This window comes from Lactuca serriola, chromosome 1, assembly GCF_051521515.1.
Source record: "Lactuca serriola cultivar US96UC23 chromosome 1, Lser_US96UC23_V15, whole genome shotgun sequence".
NCBI lineage: Eukaryota > Viridiplantae > Streptophyta > Magnoliopsida > Asterales > Asteraceae > Lactuca > Lactuca serriola.
Genome location: NC_136408.1, coordinates 215,872,865 through 215,893,417, shown reverse-complemented (window position 1 = coordinate 215,893,417; position 20,553 = coordinate 215,872,865).

The following is a 20,553-nucleotide window of genomic DNA, read 5'->3' as shown; positions in this document are numbered from 1 at the left end:
TCTCCTTGACGGTTCCAAAGATCATCGGGGTAGCGTCAAGGATGCCGCTAGTAATCTCAGTAGTGATAAGCACGCGTAGCCTCTCATCAATTGGCTCTACACCAGAGCCTCAACCTGATCCTGATCCTGATCCTGATCCCGAACCCGAACCTCCTCGCATAATCATCACCATCCTCAAATGAAAAATATAACATAAAGAGCAATGGATAAGGATGTTAAAAGGGATTCCTCCTCACCAAACTCCTTAGACCTTCCCGGTTTGTTCTTTTTCGGGTACAGGTCCTATGCTTTCAGTAATATGGTCCCAATACTACCTTCCACACCTACCTGTACCTTCCCAAAGAGCATACCTAATACCTGTAGTTCACCCAACCACAGATGAACATGACCCACAAAACACATCACAAACTCAGATCCTAGACTATTCTAGGATTTCTCTATCCTCACCGAACCAGAAATCTGAATTAATCATCACAGGTTGTCATATGCATGCAAGTTATACACAAATAGAATCACACAGACTGTCAAATAAAGCTTCTACCCAAAAACCACTACCATACAAGGAAAAGGAAATAAGGCAGAATTCATCATTTTAGGGCTATGCAATCCTAGACATGTACAATTTTGAAACCATACACTTAGCAAATAACCAAGACAATCATATATTTCTAGCGTGGCTAATACATTGGGAAAACTTACTTGAGCCCGGCCAATTTCGCGCATTGCACTCTCCTCTTTACTTAAGAAAACCGTTTTTAGATGCAACACTGTGGGAACAATATGAACAAACTTTACTAAATAGCAAGATCTAAAGAAACATTCATCAAATCTAAAGCTTTATACATCTTGGAGGTTGCTAGAGGTATGCAAATCCCAGATCTACAAATATTTGGCACTTCCTAGTACACTCCAAAGATCTCATTCCTTCAAGAATAGATACACAACACTCAAAAAGGCGAAAATCTCACCAAGGAAAGTTAGGGTTTGCAAGCAGGCCATTTAAAAGATGGAGGTTGAAGGTAAGGGAGGGCTTAGGGTCATAATGTCCTTTAGATAGGCTCCAAACCCTAAAAATTAGGGTTTGAGATCTACGTAAGTTTGCCCAGCATACTCATATATATGCCTATCGTATTCAAGAGGATCCACAACATCTTTTAATGGGCTACGCACGGCGTACTGGTAAGGTACGCCCCGTATAAGGAATGCATTTGTAATATATTTTTTTATAATTATGGTCAAAATTGAGAAGTACCTGGTACACAGGTGTTTCTCCGCAATACAATGTATAGTAAGAAAAGTTACCTCGCAGACTAGTAGATAATCCATATAACTCACTCGAAATTAGGAACTGGTAATATGAGTCACCTATACAACCAACATAAGCCAAACCTCAATCTATATCCCCCAAACCCTCAATTTAACCAAAAGTCAACATGATCAAAATGTCAATGGTCAAAGTGCACCAGACTTCATAAGAGCGTTTCGTACTCACTACGGGACATAACAGTTGAGCCCTTTTAGCAAAACCAAATTACAACAAGAAACACTAAAAAGTTCCCCACTTTTAGGAAAAGTGCATCATGCTTTGGGTAATTTTTCAATGACTTGTGTCTTAATTCGTGAAAACGTGGCTCCAACTTCTAGATCTGAACTCCCATTATACCCTAATGGATAAAGCTTCCTGCTGTATATATTGATATAAATCCAAATCCACAAGATCTAAACTCGAACATCTAAAAGCGGACAAAAGACAACCTAGTTTGCATGGCCAACAGAACAAGCTCCAAGATGCCAACTTGTTAAGATAATAAACCCAAATTTCACATGCGGAAATGATAATCACACAATTGACATGATATGATTTGAGTGGTTAACAGATATATTCGATCATGGTGATAAGTTACAAAAAGGGATCTAGATCTTGTCTACATAAATAACTCAAATCATTATTTTCTTTGACTAAATCTCTCAAGCACATTCTATAATTGATATGGCATTCACTATATATAGAGTTGTATGTGCAAGTCTCTCTATCTTTCTCTATTTCTTTCTTCTCTCTCTCTCTCTCTCTCTCTTTCTCTCTCTCCTACACACACTCACTCACACGTACACACACAAGTGAAAAGGTATAAATCCCACATGTCTAAATGGTTCTTACAAGTCTTCTCTTTGACATCCTCCATAAAGAACTTTGCGTCCAACATTCTCTCCTCAAAGTTTGGAATGGATGACAAGACTCTAAAACCGAATCAACTACTAGCAAATAAGAAATCCATCTGTGACATCATAACAAGAAGCAATGGTAAAGAAATCCAAAAACTCCAACCTTATGTGTTCATTAAGCAATGATGGGCTCTAGGATATGTAACAATGTAGAAAAGCTCCAAAGGTATTAATCAACTCGAGCTATCGAAAGTAATCCCAAAGATATGTCTTTGTAGTGAAAACACATAAAAAATTCCCACTTCGGATCAAGTATTGTGAATCACTTCTATGCTCCTCAAATCTTTTTAAGAACACCCCCTCAACATCACATCGGTCTACAGAATAATCATGAAGAACATTCACTAAAGGAATGAAGATCCAAAAATGTGATGTAATAAATCAAGATCAAGATTTCAATCAAATTTGATCAAGAAGAACCAAAATCGAGTAAATAACTTGCATAGGCAGTCTCAAAAAATAAACACTAATATGCTCATCGAGACTCCAAAACTCGACTTCAATAATTCTTTTTCAAGCTTAATTAAAAATCATCATGTTGAAAAGGCGCAATATTCCTTTTAATGCGCATACTAAATTCTCCCTCTTTTTATAATCAAAATATGATTATAAAACCTTTAAATGGGCATGAGAATGTACTAAAAGCGGTTATATCAACGATATACTCCCCCTCGACAAGTGGAATAAACGTGAAGCTTCAAATTCAAAAGAGTCAAAAAGATAAGCAATTTTCGAAATTTTGACTTTTCGGACCTCCTTAGACTTAAATTGGAATCCATTATGTGCTGTTCACCTAAAAGATATTTGCAAAAAGTAAGATTTAATCACCTCAAACAATAGCCCTTGAAATCTATGAACTTTTCCAACTTTAGACTAAAACTGAAAATTTGTCTAATCTTTGGGGACCAAATGTGTAAAATTGATGACTTCTTCCTCAATTTTTTACTGTGAAATGAATAGAAGCTGCGACACAGAACCGATTGTGAAAGCCAGCAACTACGAGACCCATTCAAATTGTGAGACCAGAAATTGTTCGATATTGTGAGAACCAATTATAATATTATAATTGAGACACACAAACTGCGACACATCGTGAGACCTTTACAGTTTTTGTATTAGATCAGAACACATGACTTACATTCCGATCACCATTGTTCTATTTCATTTTCACTTTCTTATATTTTGCATTATTTCCAAACACAACGTTGATTCTGATTTTGATTTTATCAGCTGACCAAATCGTTAATTAATTTGATGTGATTCGGAACAACACAAATTAACCATCGACTTATGCCACACAAATCATTCCTAACACCAAATCAACCATTCACCGAACAATTTTGTAATATTCCAAAAATCAAACTAAAATTTTTATTTTTCATAAAGATCTCAAACACCATAATTATTTACAAAACATTGTTTTAAAAGCATAAGTCATAAATTAGAATGTCTCAAAATCCAATAACATAAAAAATTGAACGAATGTGTACAATCACGCCTTTGATTTTCCCCGATCCACTGAAATACCTGAAACTATATGACAACTTAGTGGGTTCCCCAAATATACCACAAACAACCATACAACAAAAACATGTATACATGATCTTTCAGTATAACTGGACCACCTCCTAGGCCTACAGACTATCTAGACCGCTCTCAGGGTCTTCGACCTGACTGGACCGCTTAGCAGGCCTTCAGTCTATCCTGACCGCCGTGGGTGTCTTCACCTTCAGTACCAACTGGTCCGCCTCAAGCCCTCAACCGAACAAACCATAACACGTCTACATACAATATCATACAATAATCAACAAACACAGGTAGTCTAGATCTACCAGTCTAATTAGGGTGAGCGCGGTGCAGTTCGATACGGTTATTGGCCAAAACCTCACCACTAACTGCGAATGCGATTAATCCATTTTCAAAAGCGCTTGGTGCAGTTATATTTGTGGTGCGGTCAGGCGGTTATCGTCCGCTGCGGTTATTATTATTATTATTATTATTATTTTTTGTATTTCGGTTATTAACCACATGAATTTGATGCGGTTATTTTATGTGGTTTTTATCTACCATTTAGAGTTCAAATGGTTTTAAGAGTTCAAACATATTACTTGTAATAAAAAAAACAAACATAAGATCTAAGACAATTAACTTAAATCACAAACAACTAATATCTTAAAAACGTCAAATCATGTGACAAGTGTCAATTTCCGATCAAGTCAAAGTCAAATAAAGTCAACAGGTCAAACTGGTTAACCCAACTAACCCTCGTATATCAGGGTTTACATTATGTGACCATTGTACAACTCGCTATTTTAATAAGAAGTTATCACTTGGAAAGTTCGTACATTCAGAAATTCTAAACCCTAATCGGGGTAAGTGATGAAACTATTCGATAAAACATTATTCCATACCCCTTGAGGGCATATAACCATCATAACGAAGCTTAACGGGGTGTACGAACCTTGCGTTCCAAAGCTAAACATCCAAAAAGGTCACAAACAAAGTCTCTATCAATCTTTATTTATCAATCTCTCTCTCCCAAATCTCTCCCACATCTCTCCAAGTATGTGAAATCTCTCCCACATTTCTCCAAGTATGTGAAATCTCTCCTAAATCTCTCCAAGTATGTGAAATCTCTCCCAAATCTCTCCAAGTACCTTCTTAGTCCTGAACCTCTTGTTGAGGAACCCTGAACCTTCTTACTTCGGATTTTTAGCATGCTCCAGACAATTTTTAAAACAACCCAAAATACGACCCATTTTTTTTTTGTTTTAATATTACTAAAAAATCAAATCATCGAGTATCATATATAATTAAAACTATGGAATGAGTAACTCAAATGTCATAGTAACTGTGTCAAACAAAACAGTATCAATCATAACAATATCCAAAATAAGCTCCCAGGATAAAACTGAAGTTGTGGTGTATACGATGCCATCATCCCGAGCTCTTCCTTTTGCTAGCGGACGTACCTGAAACCAAAACTAAAAACTATAAGCACGAAGCTTAGTGAGCTCTCCCAAACTACCACATACCGTATAATAACTCATAAGCAACTATTGGGCCTTGCCCACTGCATCAGACCGGAGTCCCGAAATTGCATCGGACCGAAGTCCAGAACTAACCAGGGCCTTGCTCTCTGCATTAGACCGAAGTCTGGAAATTGCATCGGACCGAAGTCCGGAACTAACTGGCACCTTGTCCCCTGCATCGGACCAAAGTCCGGAACTAACTGCATCGGACCGAAATCTGGAACTGACTGGGACCTTGTCCCCTGCATCGTACCGAAGTCCGGAAACTGACAGAGTATAACATAGCATAGCATAAACATATCAACTAGCATAAACACAAATAATGCGTGCTGCATCGGACCGAAGTCCGGAACACATAACACAAAGACATGCTTGAATCACAAAGAAATCAAGCACACTGAACTACTACATCGGACCAAAGTCCGGAACTACTGCTAACTAGACCGGTCGGCATTGTGCCCGTAGACCCGTTCCTACTGGAAGGAAAACTCACCTCGGAACAACAAGGGTTCGAGTTTTAATACCTCAATATGCTCTGAATTGACCCCCAAAAGCCTGGATCTTCTTCTTCTCCTTTGGATCCTCCTTCCTTCTACTTCCAAAACTTCAAAGAGCACAAAACACTCAAGGTTGCTTAAGGAATTGCTAGGGTTTCGTATGGGACTCTTTGTAGGTGAGGGAGGTCGGTCCTGGGGCACATAAGATGTTTAAATAGGGTGTAAACCCTTGAGATTAGGGCTTCATCCAGACAGGCGTACTCGCCGAGTCCCATCATATGGACTCGCCGAGTAGCCAACTTAAATCGCATGCAAATCCCGACTCTACTCGACGAGTCGGGCTACAGACTCGTCGAGTACCCCATAAGAAAAGAAAATACTTAATTTAAATTACATACCAGAAATGGGGCGTTACAATTTCGCATCCTCTCTTAGCTTCGGAACTCCTTCGCTTCAGAATGTAGCTCCGGAATGCTTCGCTTCGGACCGGCTCGCAGGCGATAGGAAGGCTTCACCGAAAAGCCTCGCATCTTGGAAGAACAAGTCCCGCTCCGGAAATTCAAGCCGACTTCGGAACCCTCCGGTCCGGACCTCCGTAATTGAGCATGTGACTTCGGAATGCCCCAGATGACTCTGGATTTTTGCTAAGAAGCTTTAGAACTCCCCTAAGCACTCCGGAAACCTCGCAGGTTCGCACCCTTCTCCCGGTTTTCGACCACTTTTGTGTTTTAAGCTCGTTTTCATGATTTTCGAGTGGGATTTTCACCCAAACTTATATTTTGACATATAAGACCATATATATATATATATATATATATATATATATATATATATATATATATATATATATATATATATTTAATCACATTTGGGAGGATATCTCAACTTAAGAACAATATCTAGTGGGTAAGATATTGAGATAGAGTGATGCTCTTTCCATGAAGCATCACTCAAGTTAACCCCTATACCCACATACGACAACCGTCAGTCACTATTCATCCATACCTATTCAACTATTTGTCCTCTCACACCTCTCCTCCAGCTGGTATCTTGATCAAAGGATGGAAACTCCCATCTCTTCTTCCACTTTACTCACTCTCTCACCAAGAAACAAACACCTCTATCTCATTTCCCTCGCCAGGAACTCGAGACTCCAAGGATGCCTTTGAGCTTTTCACCCTCATTCAGTAAGTATTCTCATCCTACCTTGAAACATTATTCACTCCTTCACTCAGATTATGAATCTCTCATAACAAGGGTCATGATATTTGTTACTAGATCTTCAAATCCTCAAGTATCTCCCAAGTGTTCTTGACTTGGAAACTCATTTTCTTCATCATAAATCTACTGAAATCAGACAACGTGAGTTCATACCCCCACATTTTCTTTGTTTTCTTCGAGTTTTATGGGGACAATACAAGTTAAAACACCAACAACATAACTAAACTCAAACATCAGCTTTCAACAGAAAAGTTAATGTTCATTCACAAACTGTTTTGAACATCTTAAACTTTTTAGTTTTCAAAACTGTATTAGGTGCAAATAGTTCAGGTTTATACTTTTAAAATGACTACTTGCACATGTCCATACGATTTTTCTACAATTTATGGTGATTTTTACAATACTGTCTATCACTGTAGCTACGAATTCGGACCTGTGTGTGAATATGAACATTTTCACACCAGTTAGGGGCTTCTAAAAATCATAATAAAATTTGTGAACAAACTAGACACATTTTCTAAACTCTTAGTGTTTATGGATCTAGTTTTTGATTTTGTATGATTTTTCTGTGATTTTTCAAAATCAGTGTAGAAATGGTAAAAACGAATTTACAGGTTACAACTTTAATAACACTTTGTAACATTTTGAACAAAGGGTAAATCTTTGATGGCTTCGTATTTTGCATGTGTTTTTCTGTTGGGATATAATTATATGACAGAGAAATGTCCACTAAATTGTAAGAGCTCTTTATTATTACAATTAATGCATGATGAGGCATAGTAAACATAGTTATGTTTTGCTACATATTCTACTTACAGAGAAAAAGGAATACTATACATTACAAACATATTGATAAAATATAATAGGTATTGTTTATGTTACATATACATTACGAAAGAGTACATTTCTACAAAAAGGGGATTTCAATTTCACACTATGTAAATCTGTTAATGAATAAATTTGTGAGACATTCGCTTCACGCTACTTCCAAAGTAGCGCAACAAAAGTCCTTTAGTTATAACCATAATCTCTTGTAGGGAGAGTGTGATAGTTGTGTATAGATCTATATTGGGTTTGACAAACCCACACCTTAGCTGCATGCAACAGCTAGACCGGCAGATCTGGGGTGACAAATGTCGTTAACATTCCGACGCCTGAAGTACGTCGTATACAAGGCCAACTAAGTTATAGTATGGTTATAATAACTCACATGGGGTATTAACAAACACAAAATTTATGGGATTTCCATTTAAACTAACAAGTTTATGTCGATTTAAACTTGCATGATTTACAATTTTATATGGAAAAATACTAGTACACTATTAGTCTTGGCATTTAAGACTACAATACATTTTAAAAGGGAAAATATTGAATTTTCTGGAACAAATATTACTTTTACAAGGAAGGTTTTCAACATTTCATTCAAAAAGCTTATGAACTCACCAACTTAATTGTTGACACTTTTTCAAAACTACTTGTATTCTCAGGAAATCAGTAAAACATGTAAACAACGGCTTTTGAGGATGGAACACTAAGGTGTCAAACATTGTATTATGTCAACATAATGCAATTGATTTAGAAACATGTAAACTTATACTATGATGTAACTTTTTTAATTATATTTATGTTGATAGTTTGTACTTTGAGCACTATTATACTCATTGTTGTGATACTATATATGAACTCCTCCACCCCCGGACGTTTCTGCCATCCTTGGTTTGGGGGTGTGACAAATTGATATCAAAGCATTGTTTATAGTGAATTTAGTATATAAAACCACATAAGATATACAAACTATAAATGCATTGGGACTAAAAGTCTCTAATTAAACATTTTTCAAATGACTATACTTTTAGAAATGAAATAGTTCCTTGATAAAAAGCATAAGTACATGCATGCATGCCGGTATAGTGGCACATCTTGGAGAAATTACGAAAAGTAAAAATGGGTGAGTTGTACACTAACATTATGCCTTGGGATATGTAATCAAGTCTAGGAGGAATATAGCCTGATCAACTATATTCGTCCAAGAAGTGACTAGCATATGTCGGGGGATAGTTGTAGTGAGAAACAAGTCCATTAACCTACCAACCCTAATACGAGAACTGCAATTAGAAACAAATAAATATTTAAAATATTATAGGAGTATTTTATGTTACTAGGAGTACAAATATTTTTTTTATTTCGAGCCTCTTACACCCCTATTCTGGTATAGGCGACATGGAAGGATTCCACCTACCTAGAGACCCGTACTTCCCTAATGAGGGAAACGCTGGGTAGCTCGAGGCAGAACCCGAGGAGATGATCGAGGAGGATCCTGATCCTGAAGACGACCCTGAAGAGGACCTAGAGGAAGAAGAAGAAGAGGAAGAAGGAGTAGAAGAAGAAGAAATGGAGGAAGACGAAGAAGAGGATCCCGAAGTATGTGACCCTCTCCCTTCACATGCTCCTGCAAGGGACTATCCAGGATCGATTCCCCAATGGGGAACGAGCTTGGGTTTGTGGAGCTAGGAACAAGGCCAACCCCACCCGTACGACAACAATAGAGGTTTCTACAACCTCGATAGAGGGGGATCGGCCGACAGTGCCCTCCTTGTCATTATCCACCGCATCGCTCGACATGATCAGCGGATTCGGGCATCCGCCAAACAGATCATGGAGTTGGTGTGACAGCGGAAGTTACAGTAGCCCACTTTCGGCGCCTGGACCAGGATCACGACCACACCAAGAATCAAACTGACGTCCTACAGCGGGAAGCTGCCATTACTCGGAGTGAAGCTCGAGAGTACCGGGAGCGTCAGGCCGAGATGGAGAGACGACTGACGGCAATGGAGCGTCAGGCAGCAGAGGATAGGGAGGAGATCAAGGCAATGCGGGCACTCATAGCCGCCTTGTAGGGACCACTAAATGCCACCTGCCACGAGTAGTGCTTACACTACTCACATTTTGTAATAAACTAGGTTTACGAGTATGCATTGGTGCTACTCTTTCTTGCAAGTAGGTTCGACCCTGCGTCTAAGTGATTACACTATTTGAGGGGTCGTTATGCTGTCAAAATTTCTTCTACATTGATGTAATGTAGACATCCTATGAGGTCAGATTTTCTTAAGCAACGTGTACTAAATTTATATCAATGAAATTGAATTGCATTTTATTTTGTTGGATATTTAGCATGGGAACTCATAACTCGATAATACAAACAATTTGCAAATGATAACTCTAAAATTCTTAAGGTGTACCTCGAGGTTATGTGTAATTAAGGGATGATCGACTAAGAAATGGTGTGTCCACCTTAGGACCTGTTCCTTGTTTGTTGTGGACTTAGGACAGACTCATTAGGTTCAACGGTTTATCAAAACTTAATTACATGCAACTGGCGTATGTCGACAGAATGTTAGGAGTGGATCAAGCACGAAGTAGAACACAAGTGTTCGGTTGCGTCACTATTACTAAATTCATAAGTTTAATTGTATAAACTTTATTTATGAATTGCTTTCAAATACAATAAATTTGGGACGTAATAACGATAATGTAGCTCAAATAACACCCAACTCGTCCTTACTATTAAAGACTTACCAAGGTTTTTGTTAATTATTGGCAGAATTATGCCACAAAAAAATCCCAGACCTACTTGAAATGATCCACCCTCTCCGCCAACGTCTCCACCACCACCTCCGCAATTCGACCCTGCCATGTTTCAAGCTGCCATAATAGCAGCATTAGTGGCTGTAATGTCGCAAATAGGTATGAATGGTGTCGATGGTTCTAGATCTGGTGATACACACTCTAATCAAAAGGACAGTACGGGGCGTACGAAAGAATGTTCTTACAAAGATTTCATGAATGCCAAACCCGATTCTTTCAATGGAAGCGAGGGCGTCGTCATACTAATGCAATGGTTCGAGAGGACCCAAGTAGTCTTCGAAATCTGTGCTTGCCCCGAAACGAGCAATGTCAAGTATGCAGCATTCACTTTCATCGGTAGAGCTCTCACTTGGTGTAATGGCCGAGTTAAGTCATTTACTCCCATAGTGGCTAACTCCATAAGATGGGTAGACTTGAAAGATTTGATGCTAAAGGAGTATTGCCCGAGGGGCGAGATGCAAAAACTTGAAGAGCAAATCTTGAATCTCAAGATGTTGGGCATTGACCTTGAAACTTATATTGCCCGATTCAATAACCTAGCACTCCTTTGTCCGGCTATGGTCACTCCAGAAGTGAAGAAAGTGGAACGATACCTCTGGTGATTATCATCCCAAATTCAAGATAGTGTGTTGGCCTCAAGACCCACTACTTTTGACAGTGCCAAGGAATTGACACAACAACTTATCGATCATAAGGCCAACCATGGTACTGTAACCACCGCCCCTGATCAAACAAGAGGGGGAACCAATAAAAGGAAATTTTTGAGTAACAAAAAGAAACAGTCGAGACCAGACTCCGCCAAGAAGCAACAGACGGTTGTTGTTCATGCTGCTACCACTCCTGCCACTCCAACACCATTAAGGAAATATGTTGGAACCCTTCCCAAGTGCAACAAGTGCAACTTCCACCACATCGGTGCTTGTCGGGAAATGTACTGCAATAACTGCAACAAGAAGTGTCACACCCCCAAACCAAGGATGGCGGAAACGTCCGGGGGTGGAGGACTTCATGTATAGTATCATAACAACATTTGCAACAGTGATTAAAGTAAACACAACCAACATATGTATAATTGAAAGAGTTACATCATTGTATGAATTACATGTTTCCAAATCAATTACAATATGTGGACAAAAATATAAAATGTTTGACGCCTTAACGTCCCATCCTCAAAAGCACTTGGTTACCTGTTTAGTGATTTCCTGATAATACAAGTTGTTTGAAATATGTGTCAACACAAAGGTTGGTGAGTTCATAAGTTTTTATATGAAATTATGAAAACCTTTTCTTGTAAAAGTAGTGTCAGTTCCAGAAAATCCAATATTTTCATTAATGTGTAAATGTAGTCTTAAAACCCAAAGACCGGAACGTACAAAATAATTTGTCATATTTATAGTAAAACCATGCAAGTTATATAGACATAAACTCGTTTGATTTCAATGAAGTCCCCATAATTTCTATGTTTGTTAATACTTAATGTGAGTTATTATAACCATGCTATGACCTAGGTGGCCTGAAACGACGTTCTTCAGGTGTTGGAAATGTTATGACATTTGTCACCTGAGACCTGCCGGTCCAGCTATTGCATGCAGCTCAGGTGTGGGTTTGTCAATCCCAATATAGATCTATATAGAACTATCACACACTCCCTCCAGGAGACTCTGGTTACAATATAGGACTTATTGGTAATATGAAGCGAATGTCTCACACAAGTCATTTACGAATTTACGTGTAATGTAATGAAAATCCCATTTGTATAAATGTACTCTTTTTGTATGAGTGTGTTATGTAATGTATCTTAAACATAGTTTATCAAAACATGGGTAGTAGTGGTAATGTACGTAAACTATACTTAACATAGTTATTCGAATGTTTGTATGTTATGGATGCATTTTGATTATAACAAATTATTATCTTCTATATATATATATATATATATATATATATATATATATATATATATATATATATATATATATATATATATATATATATATATCAAAATTCATTTGTTAACTGATGCATGTCTATATACTAAGACAAAATGTCATTTATTTGCAATAACATATATTCACATAAAGATATACACCTTGCTCAACATGTTACAAGGTGAAATGAAATTGATAGCATTTTTCTGTTGTTAACATTTTCTTTTACTGTTCTTAGAAAATTTATAGAAAATTTATAACAGGTTCAAATCAGAATCCGTAAATTCTCGAAGTTTGGAAAACATGTCTAGTTTGTTCACAAATTTTCTCATGATTTTTAGTGGTCTCCAACACGTGTGAAAACGTCCATAATCACACACTGGTCCGGATTGGTTCTTGAAATGATAGACAGTTTTGTAAAAATCACCATAAATCGTAGAACAATCTTGTGGAGATTTGCAAGTAGTCATTTTAAAGCTAAGAACTGGAACTACTTGAAACTAAAACAGTTTTGAAAACTAAAATGTTTACGTTGATCAAAACAGTCCGTGAATGGAGCCCAACTTTTCTGATGAAAGCTGTTAGAAGAACTTAGTGGTGTTCTTGGTGTTTTGACTTGTATTCCCCCCTTTAAAACTTAAGAAAGCATGAAAATATAGGGGTATGAACTTACCTTCTGTGATTTTAGTAGATGGATGTTGAAGGAGAGAAGTGTTCAACTCAAGAACACTTGAAGGATTACTTGAAGATTCGAGAATCTAACACAATAATGATGGAGATTGTGCAAGGAATCAATGATTTGAGTAAAAGGAAATGTAATAACCATGAGGGTGATAATACATACCAAATGAAGGAGAAAAGCTGCAAAATGCCTTGGAAATCTTGAATTTGTGTGAGAGAATTTGAGAGAAAATTGGGTTTGATCTTTGGTGGAAATGAGAGAAGTGAGTGGAAATGAGGAGAGAGAGAGAGAGTTGTTCCAGCTCTAAAACGTGGGAATGACTGGAAAAATGATGAGAAAGTACCTTGACATGACCAAGGTATGGTGGGTGGAGTGGCTGGCCATAGAATGGGTGAGGGGGGGGGGGGGGGTTGCTTGTGGCAAAAAGTAAAGCAAGGTGAACACTCCTCCTCAATTACTCCAACCACTAAATCCTGGAGAAGATTTGAATTAAAAACATGATTAATTAAGACATATGGGTCTTAATATGTTAAAATAAAGTTTTGGGTGAAAATACCGCTTTAAAATGATGGGAAAACGGGCTTAAAACGGAATCTGGGTCGAAAACCGGATAGAAAAGAGGAAAATCCGAAGTCTGGCGAGGGTTGGGTGATCAGGAGCCTAAATCCAAAGTGGCATTGGTCGCATGACTGCGGTCCGAGGAGAAGAGAGGCTGCGGATCCGAGCTGCTACCGCAGGCGGCTTTGTCCGAAGGAAGACCGAAGGCGAGGTGGCTGCGGGCTTGACGGCTGTGGCTTCGGGCTTCGGCTTGGTGGCTGCGGCTGGATGGCTGCGGCTACCCAAGGACCTCAGTTCAGGTTGCTTCCGGTCCAAGAGGGTTCGGCCCTAAGAGGCTTCGGCCCTATAAAGGGGGTTTCGGGTCTTTTGGGGGATTTTATCTGTTCTAACCCCGTTTTAAGCAATTTTTGACCAAGTTAAGGGTCGGGATGACCCGAATGATTACGAAATGTTACGGAACTTTTGAGAGGGATTTGGGAGAGATTCCATATTCATGGAGAGATTTGGGAGAGATTCCACATTCTTGGAGAGATTTGACATACTTGGAGAGATTTCGCATACGAAGAGAGATTTGGGATAGATTCCACATTCCTGGAGAGATTTGGGAGAGATTTCTAATATAGAGAGATAGAGTGAAAGAGATTTAAGAGAGGTTCCATTTATGACCTTTTTGACTATCCGGCTTCACAACGCAAGGTTCGTAAACCCCGTTAAGCTATGTTTTAGTGTCCTACACACTCCCGATGAGGGTGCAATAGTGTTTTTATCTCTTTGGTTCATTTTTTAGCACTATCAAGCTTAAGGAAAATTAAACACATGAATTTTCCAAATGATGTTTTCACATTAAAAAAATTGTGAGCTGAACAGTAATTACACAATGTAAACCCTAATATACAAGGGTTAACTGAGTCGGACGGTTTGACTCTTTGGCTTTACTTGACTTTGACTTGACCCGAAATTGTCACATCATCTCCCCGTTAGAGGGAATTTCGTCCCGAAATTGACGTTTTGGTTGGGACTTCAAGAGTATGGGAAAAGATGCGGGTATTTTTGTTTCATTTGATCTTCGCGTTCTCAGGTGAACTCAGGTCCTCGTTTAGCGTTCCAACGGATCTTAACGATGGGTTTACGACTTTGTTTCATTCTTTTGATCTCTCGATCCATGATTTTGACTGGTTCCTCCACGAAGTAGATGTTTTCGTTAACTTCGATTTCGTCAAGTGGTATTACGAGTGTCTCGTCAGACAGACACTTCTTTAAGTTCGATACGTGAAATGTGGGATGTACGTTATTAAGTTCTTGTGGTAATTGGAGTTTGTACGCCACGGGACCACTCCTGGCAAGGATTTCAAACGGTCCGATGTACCTCGGGTTTCGTTTCCCACGTTTACCGAAATGTATCATTCCTTTCCAAGGGGAAACTTTCAGTAGTACCCGATCTCCGACCTGGAATTCCAAGGGTTTGTGTCGTTTATCCGTATGACTCTTTTGTTGGTCGCAATTCGCTTTTAGTCTTTCTCGAATCTAGACTATCTTTTTCGTGGTCTCCCTTATGATTTCAGGACCAGTAAGGGTGCTGTTAGAGACTTTCCCTCTAGCTAGCTGTTTATCCCCCACTTCAGCCCAACACAGGGGTGATCTATACTTGCGACCGTAAAGAGCTTCGAACGGAGCGACTTTAATGCTAGTGTGATAGCTGTTATTATAGGAGAATTCGATAAGCGGTAAATGGGTATCCCATGCCTTACCAAAGTCTATCATACAGGCTCTCAACATGTCTCCCAACGTCTGTATGGTTCGCTCGCTCTGCCCGTCGGTTTGTGGATGGTAGGCCGTACTCATGTCAAGCCTAGTTCCCATAGACTTTTGTAGGGACTACCAAAATCGTGAGGTGAATCTACTATCTCGGTCGGAGATAATGGATATTGGTACACCATGTAGTCGCACAATCTCCTTGATGTACCTCCTGGTTAACTTCTTTATCTTGTCGGTTTCCTTTATCGGCAGGAAGTGCGCAGACTTGGTCAATCTGTCTATGATTACCCATATGGTATCAAGCTCGCCTGACGTCTTAGGCAGCTTGGTTATGAAGTCCATGGTTATCCGTTCCCACTTCCACTCAGGTATATCAGGCTGTTGTAGTAGTCCTGAGGGCTTCTGGTATTCCACCTTGACCTTGGCGCAAGTCAGACACTTGCCCACATAAGTAGCAATCTCGGCTTTCATGTTCGGCCACCAGTATGACTTCTTGAGGTCTAGATACATCTTATCCGAACCTGGATGGACGGAATATCGAGTCTTGTGTGCTTCATTCATGACAACGTCTTGGAACCCACCAAACTTCGGTGTCCAGATCTGATTCATGAGATAACGTGCTCCATCATCCTTGACTTCTAAGTTTTTATCCATCCCTCTTAATGCCTCATCTGTCACATTTTCTGGTTTCAAGGCTTCTAGTTGAGCTTCCTTGATTTGTGTGGCCATATGGGAATGGATTGTCATGGTTAAGGCTTTGACTCGGCGGCCCGAATATTCCTTCCTGCTTAGGGCATCGGCCACTACATTGGCCTTGCCCGGGTGGTAGCGAATTTCACACGCGTAGTCGTTCAGCAGTGCTACTCATCTTCTTTGCTGCATGTTGAGCTCTTTTTGATTGAGAATATGTTGAAGAATTTTGTGATCGGTGAAGATAGTGCACTTTGTGCCGTAGAGGTAGTGCCTCCAGATCTTTAGGGCGAACACTACTGCTCCCAGTTCAAGGTCGTGGGTAGTATAATTAACTTCGTGTGTCTTAAGTTGCCTTGACACGTAAGCGATGACCTTCCCTCTCTGCATGAGCACGCATCCGAGGCCTTGATTTGAAGCATCGCAATATACCACAAAGTCATCAGTTCCTTCTGGAAGAGACTAGACCGGTGCGATGCACAAGGCTTGTTTTAACGTTTGGAAGGCGGTTTCTTATTTATCTCCCCACTTAAACATCACACCTTTTTGAGTCAAGGTGGTGAGTGTTTTAGCGATCTTGGAGAAGTTCTGTATGAATCTTTGGTAATAGCCGACGAGTCCTAAAAATTGTCGAATTTCTATCGGCATTGTAGGTGTTGACCAGTTTTCGATAGCTTTGATTTTTGAGGGGTCCACGTGTATCCCTTTCTCGCTAAGCACGTAGCCTAGGAATCCCACTTCTCGAAACCAAAATTCGCAGTTTGAAAACTTAGCGTAAAGCTTCTCGGCTCTTAGAGTCTCCAATACTAGTCACAGATGTTGGCTGTGCTCTTCATTGCTTCGCGAATAGACCAGGATATCGTCGATGATTACGATCACGAATTTCTCTACGAAGGGTCGACACACACGGTTCATCAGATCCATGAACACCGCAAGTGCATTTGTTAGTCCAAAGGGTATTACCACAAATTCGTAATGGTCGTAGCGCGTTCTGAAAGTTGTATTAGGAATATCATCCTCTTGAACTCGCAGTTGATGGTAACCCGACCTCAAGTCGATTTTTGAAAAGTAGCTTGCTCCCTGAAGTTGGTTGAAGAGGCCGTCGATTCGGTGTAGGGCGTATCGATTCTTGACGGTAAGTTTGTTTAACTCCTGATAGTCGATGCACATGCGAAATGACCCATCCTTTCTTTTTAACAAATAGGATTGGTGCACCCTAGGGTGAAACGATCGGTCTGATGAACCCCTTGTTTAAAAGTTCGTTCAGCTGACTAGACAGTTCTTGCATTTCTGCCGGTGCGAGGTGATATGGAGCTTTGGCTACGGGGGTAGCACCGGGAACCAAGTCGATTTGGAATTCGACTTGTCGTGCGAGTGGTACACCTAGCAGATCTTCTGGGAATACGTCAGGGAAGTCACACACTTCCGGAATGTCTTTGATATCCTTCACCCCTTGTTTCTTATCTACGACGTGGGCTAAGAAGGCATGGTATTCCTTTTGGGGGTACTTTTGAGCCTTCACGCAAGAAATGATTTGTAGATTTGTACTGGGTTTATCGCCGTAGACGAGAAGGGTTTCGCCATTTGGCAGATTAAGGCGGACGGCCCTTTCATAACATAAAATGTCGGCATGATTAGAACTTAACCAATCCATACCAATGATGATGTCGACACCTTTTATTGTGACCGTCATTAGATCGATTTTGAACGAATGGTTGTCTAGAGTGAGGCTACACCCTATGTAAATAACATTAGTGCGCTCAACCTTTCCGTTTGCCATTTCTACAACGTATGAATCTTTTAATGACTGGGGATTTTTTCTAAGTAAATGTTTGAATTGGTGGCTCACGAAACTCTTTTCTGCCCCGCAATCGAATAGTACGCATGCACAAGAGTTATTGAGGAGGAACGTACCGGTAACCGCCGTGGGGTCCTTGACTACTTCACCATGCCCTAAAGCTAGTACTCTTCCTACACCTCCAATGTTGGAAGCTTGTGCTTTGGGGCAATTTCTCTTGAGGTTTCCTGCGTCACAACATCCATAGCAGGTTTGGCTTGTCCCTGCATTGGCAACTTGGTTGGTCGGTCGTGCTGGCGCTTTACAGAAACGAGCGGTATGCCCTTTCCTGGCGCATTTTTTGCAGTGCATTTCCCGAAAAGCACCATTGTGGTGGAAGTTGCACTTGTTGCACATAGGGAGATTTCCAGTATATTGCTTTGGTGGTGCTGGAGTTATAGCAGTAGTGGCAGCACGGACATAAACAGTTTGTTGCTTCTTGGCGGGGTCTTGTGCCGGTTGCTTCTTTTTATTGTTCTAAAACTTTCTCTTGCTGTTTCCTCCTTTTTCTTGGTCAGTGGTGGTGATCATGGTAGCACGGCTGACCCTGTGATCGATAAGTTGTTGTGCCAATTCCTTGGCAGTCTCAAATGTAGCGGGTTTCGAGGCCAGTACACTATCTTGAATCTGGGATGATAGCCCCCAGAGGTATCGTTCCACTTTTTTCTCCTCTGGAGTGACCATTGCTAGACAGAGGCGTGCTAGGTCACTGAATCGGGCAATATTAGTTTCAAGATTTGTGCCCGACATTCTGAGGTTCCAGAGTTCTTCTTCAAGTTTTCGTATTTCACCCCTCGGGCAATACTCCTTTAGCATCAACACTTTCAAGCCTTCCCAGCTTATGGAGTTAGCCACTACTGGAGTAAGTGACTTAACTCGGCCATTCCACCAAGTGAGCCCTACCAGTGAAAGTGAATGTTGCGTACTTGACCTTGCTCGTTTCGGGACAAGCACAGGTTTCGAAGACTGCTTCGGTCCTATCAAACCATTGCATCAGCGTGATGACACCCCCACTCCCATTGAAGGTATAGGGTTTGCCATTTGTGAAGTCCTTGTAGGTGCATTCCTTTGTGCACCCCGAACTATCACCCTGGTTAGAGGGTGTATGTAACGCCCGCAGATCCGTGCTAATCAATTTAAAGGCAATAGGGTTGAAAACGACTTTTCAACAAAATATTATTTAGAATAAATAATCTTAACCAAGTCGTAGAATATGTCACAAGGTTTCCGTACATATAAAGAACACCGAAATCCGAGTTATAACGAAGAAGTTATGGCCCGACGAAGTTTTACGGCAAAACCGGCATGACACCGGGAAGCGTAAATAGTAAATTTACGATGGAACGACTTTTAACCTTAGCAATATAACTAAAAGTCGTAGAATACGTTAAACCGAGAGCGTCCATAAAAAGCACGCCCAAATCAGACTTCGTATGAGGAAGTTATGATTTTTCGAAGATTCGGCTTAGTAGTGCACGACCCGAAACTCGAATTTTAGTTCGCACGGTTTTTGGCTTACGCGACCTAAATGAGAGTTGAAGATCTCTTTAATAGGAACTCAACAGTAAAAAGATAAACAAAAACGGAGTCCGTATGAAGGAGTTACGAATTCTTCACAGTCATTTAACAGTCTAAACGCCTCCTACTGTTAAATATAAGATCGGTCGACAATTAGCCGACGGAGTCTAAATGAAAGTTGTAGATCTTGATTTTATCTACGTGTAGAAAAAATAACGTCGAAAACGGAGCTTGTATCCAAGAGTTATGATTTTTCTAAGTTTGAAGGATGATACGCGATAGGGGTGACATGGCACCACCAGAATTGGACACGTGGCACCACCAGAAGGCCACCACATGCCCCAACTCAACGAGTAGGTCCTCCTACTTGGTGAGTCCATCAGGATTTAACACTATAAATAGATGTGTCGGGTTCCATTCATTCTCACACCTTTCCTCTTCCACTTTCTCTCTCTAAACTCTCTCTCTAGCTCCCCTTAAGCCCCATAAAGTCTAGGTAAACCCCCTAGCACCCGAAGGAAGCCCCGAGGCTCCCGAAGCCCTGAGAAAAGAGCCTTTCAGCTCAGAAACGCTGCTCCAGCAAAGCCCGGTTTTCTTTAAAATCCGCTGTAAGTGAGCTACGCTTACTCAATTTTTAATATAGTTTGCAAATAATTATAACAATGTTATTAGGTCCTTCAAATAATTATTTGGTCTATTATTATGAGTTATATTGAGTGTTATTTAACGCTTATATAATAATAATAATAATAGCTAGACTATTAATTTGTCGCGGTAGTCGTTAGACTAAACTCTAGTGGTAATGATACTAGGTTTTGTGCGACGGAAATTGTTTTAATAGTAACAAAGTGTTGTCCGAGTACCGAGTCATCACCTTATCAAGTGAGCGCATAGTTACTTTCATCTTACACATAGATATGAAGTATTTTATATAAATTACGTGCTATGTGTGCATATTATATGAGTA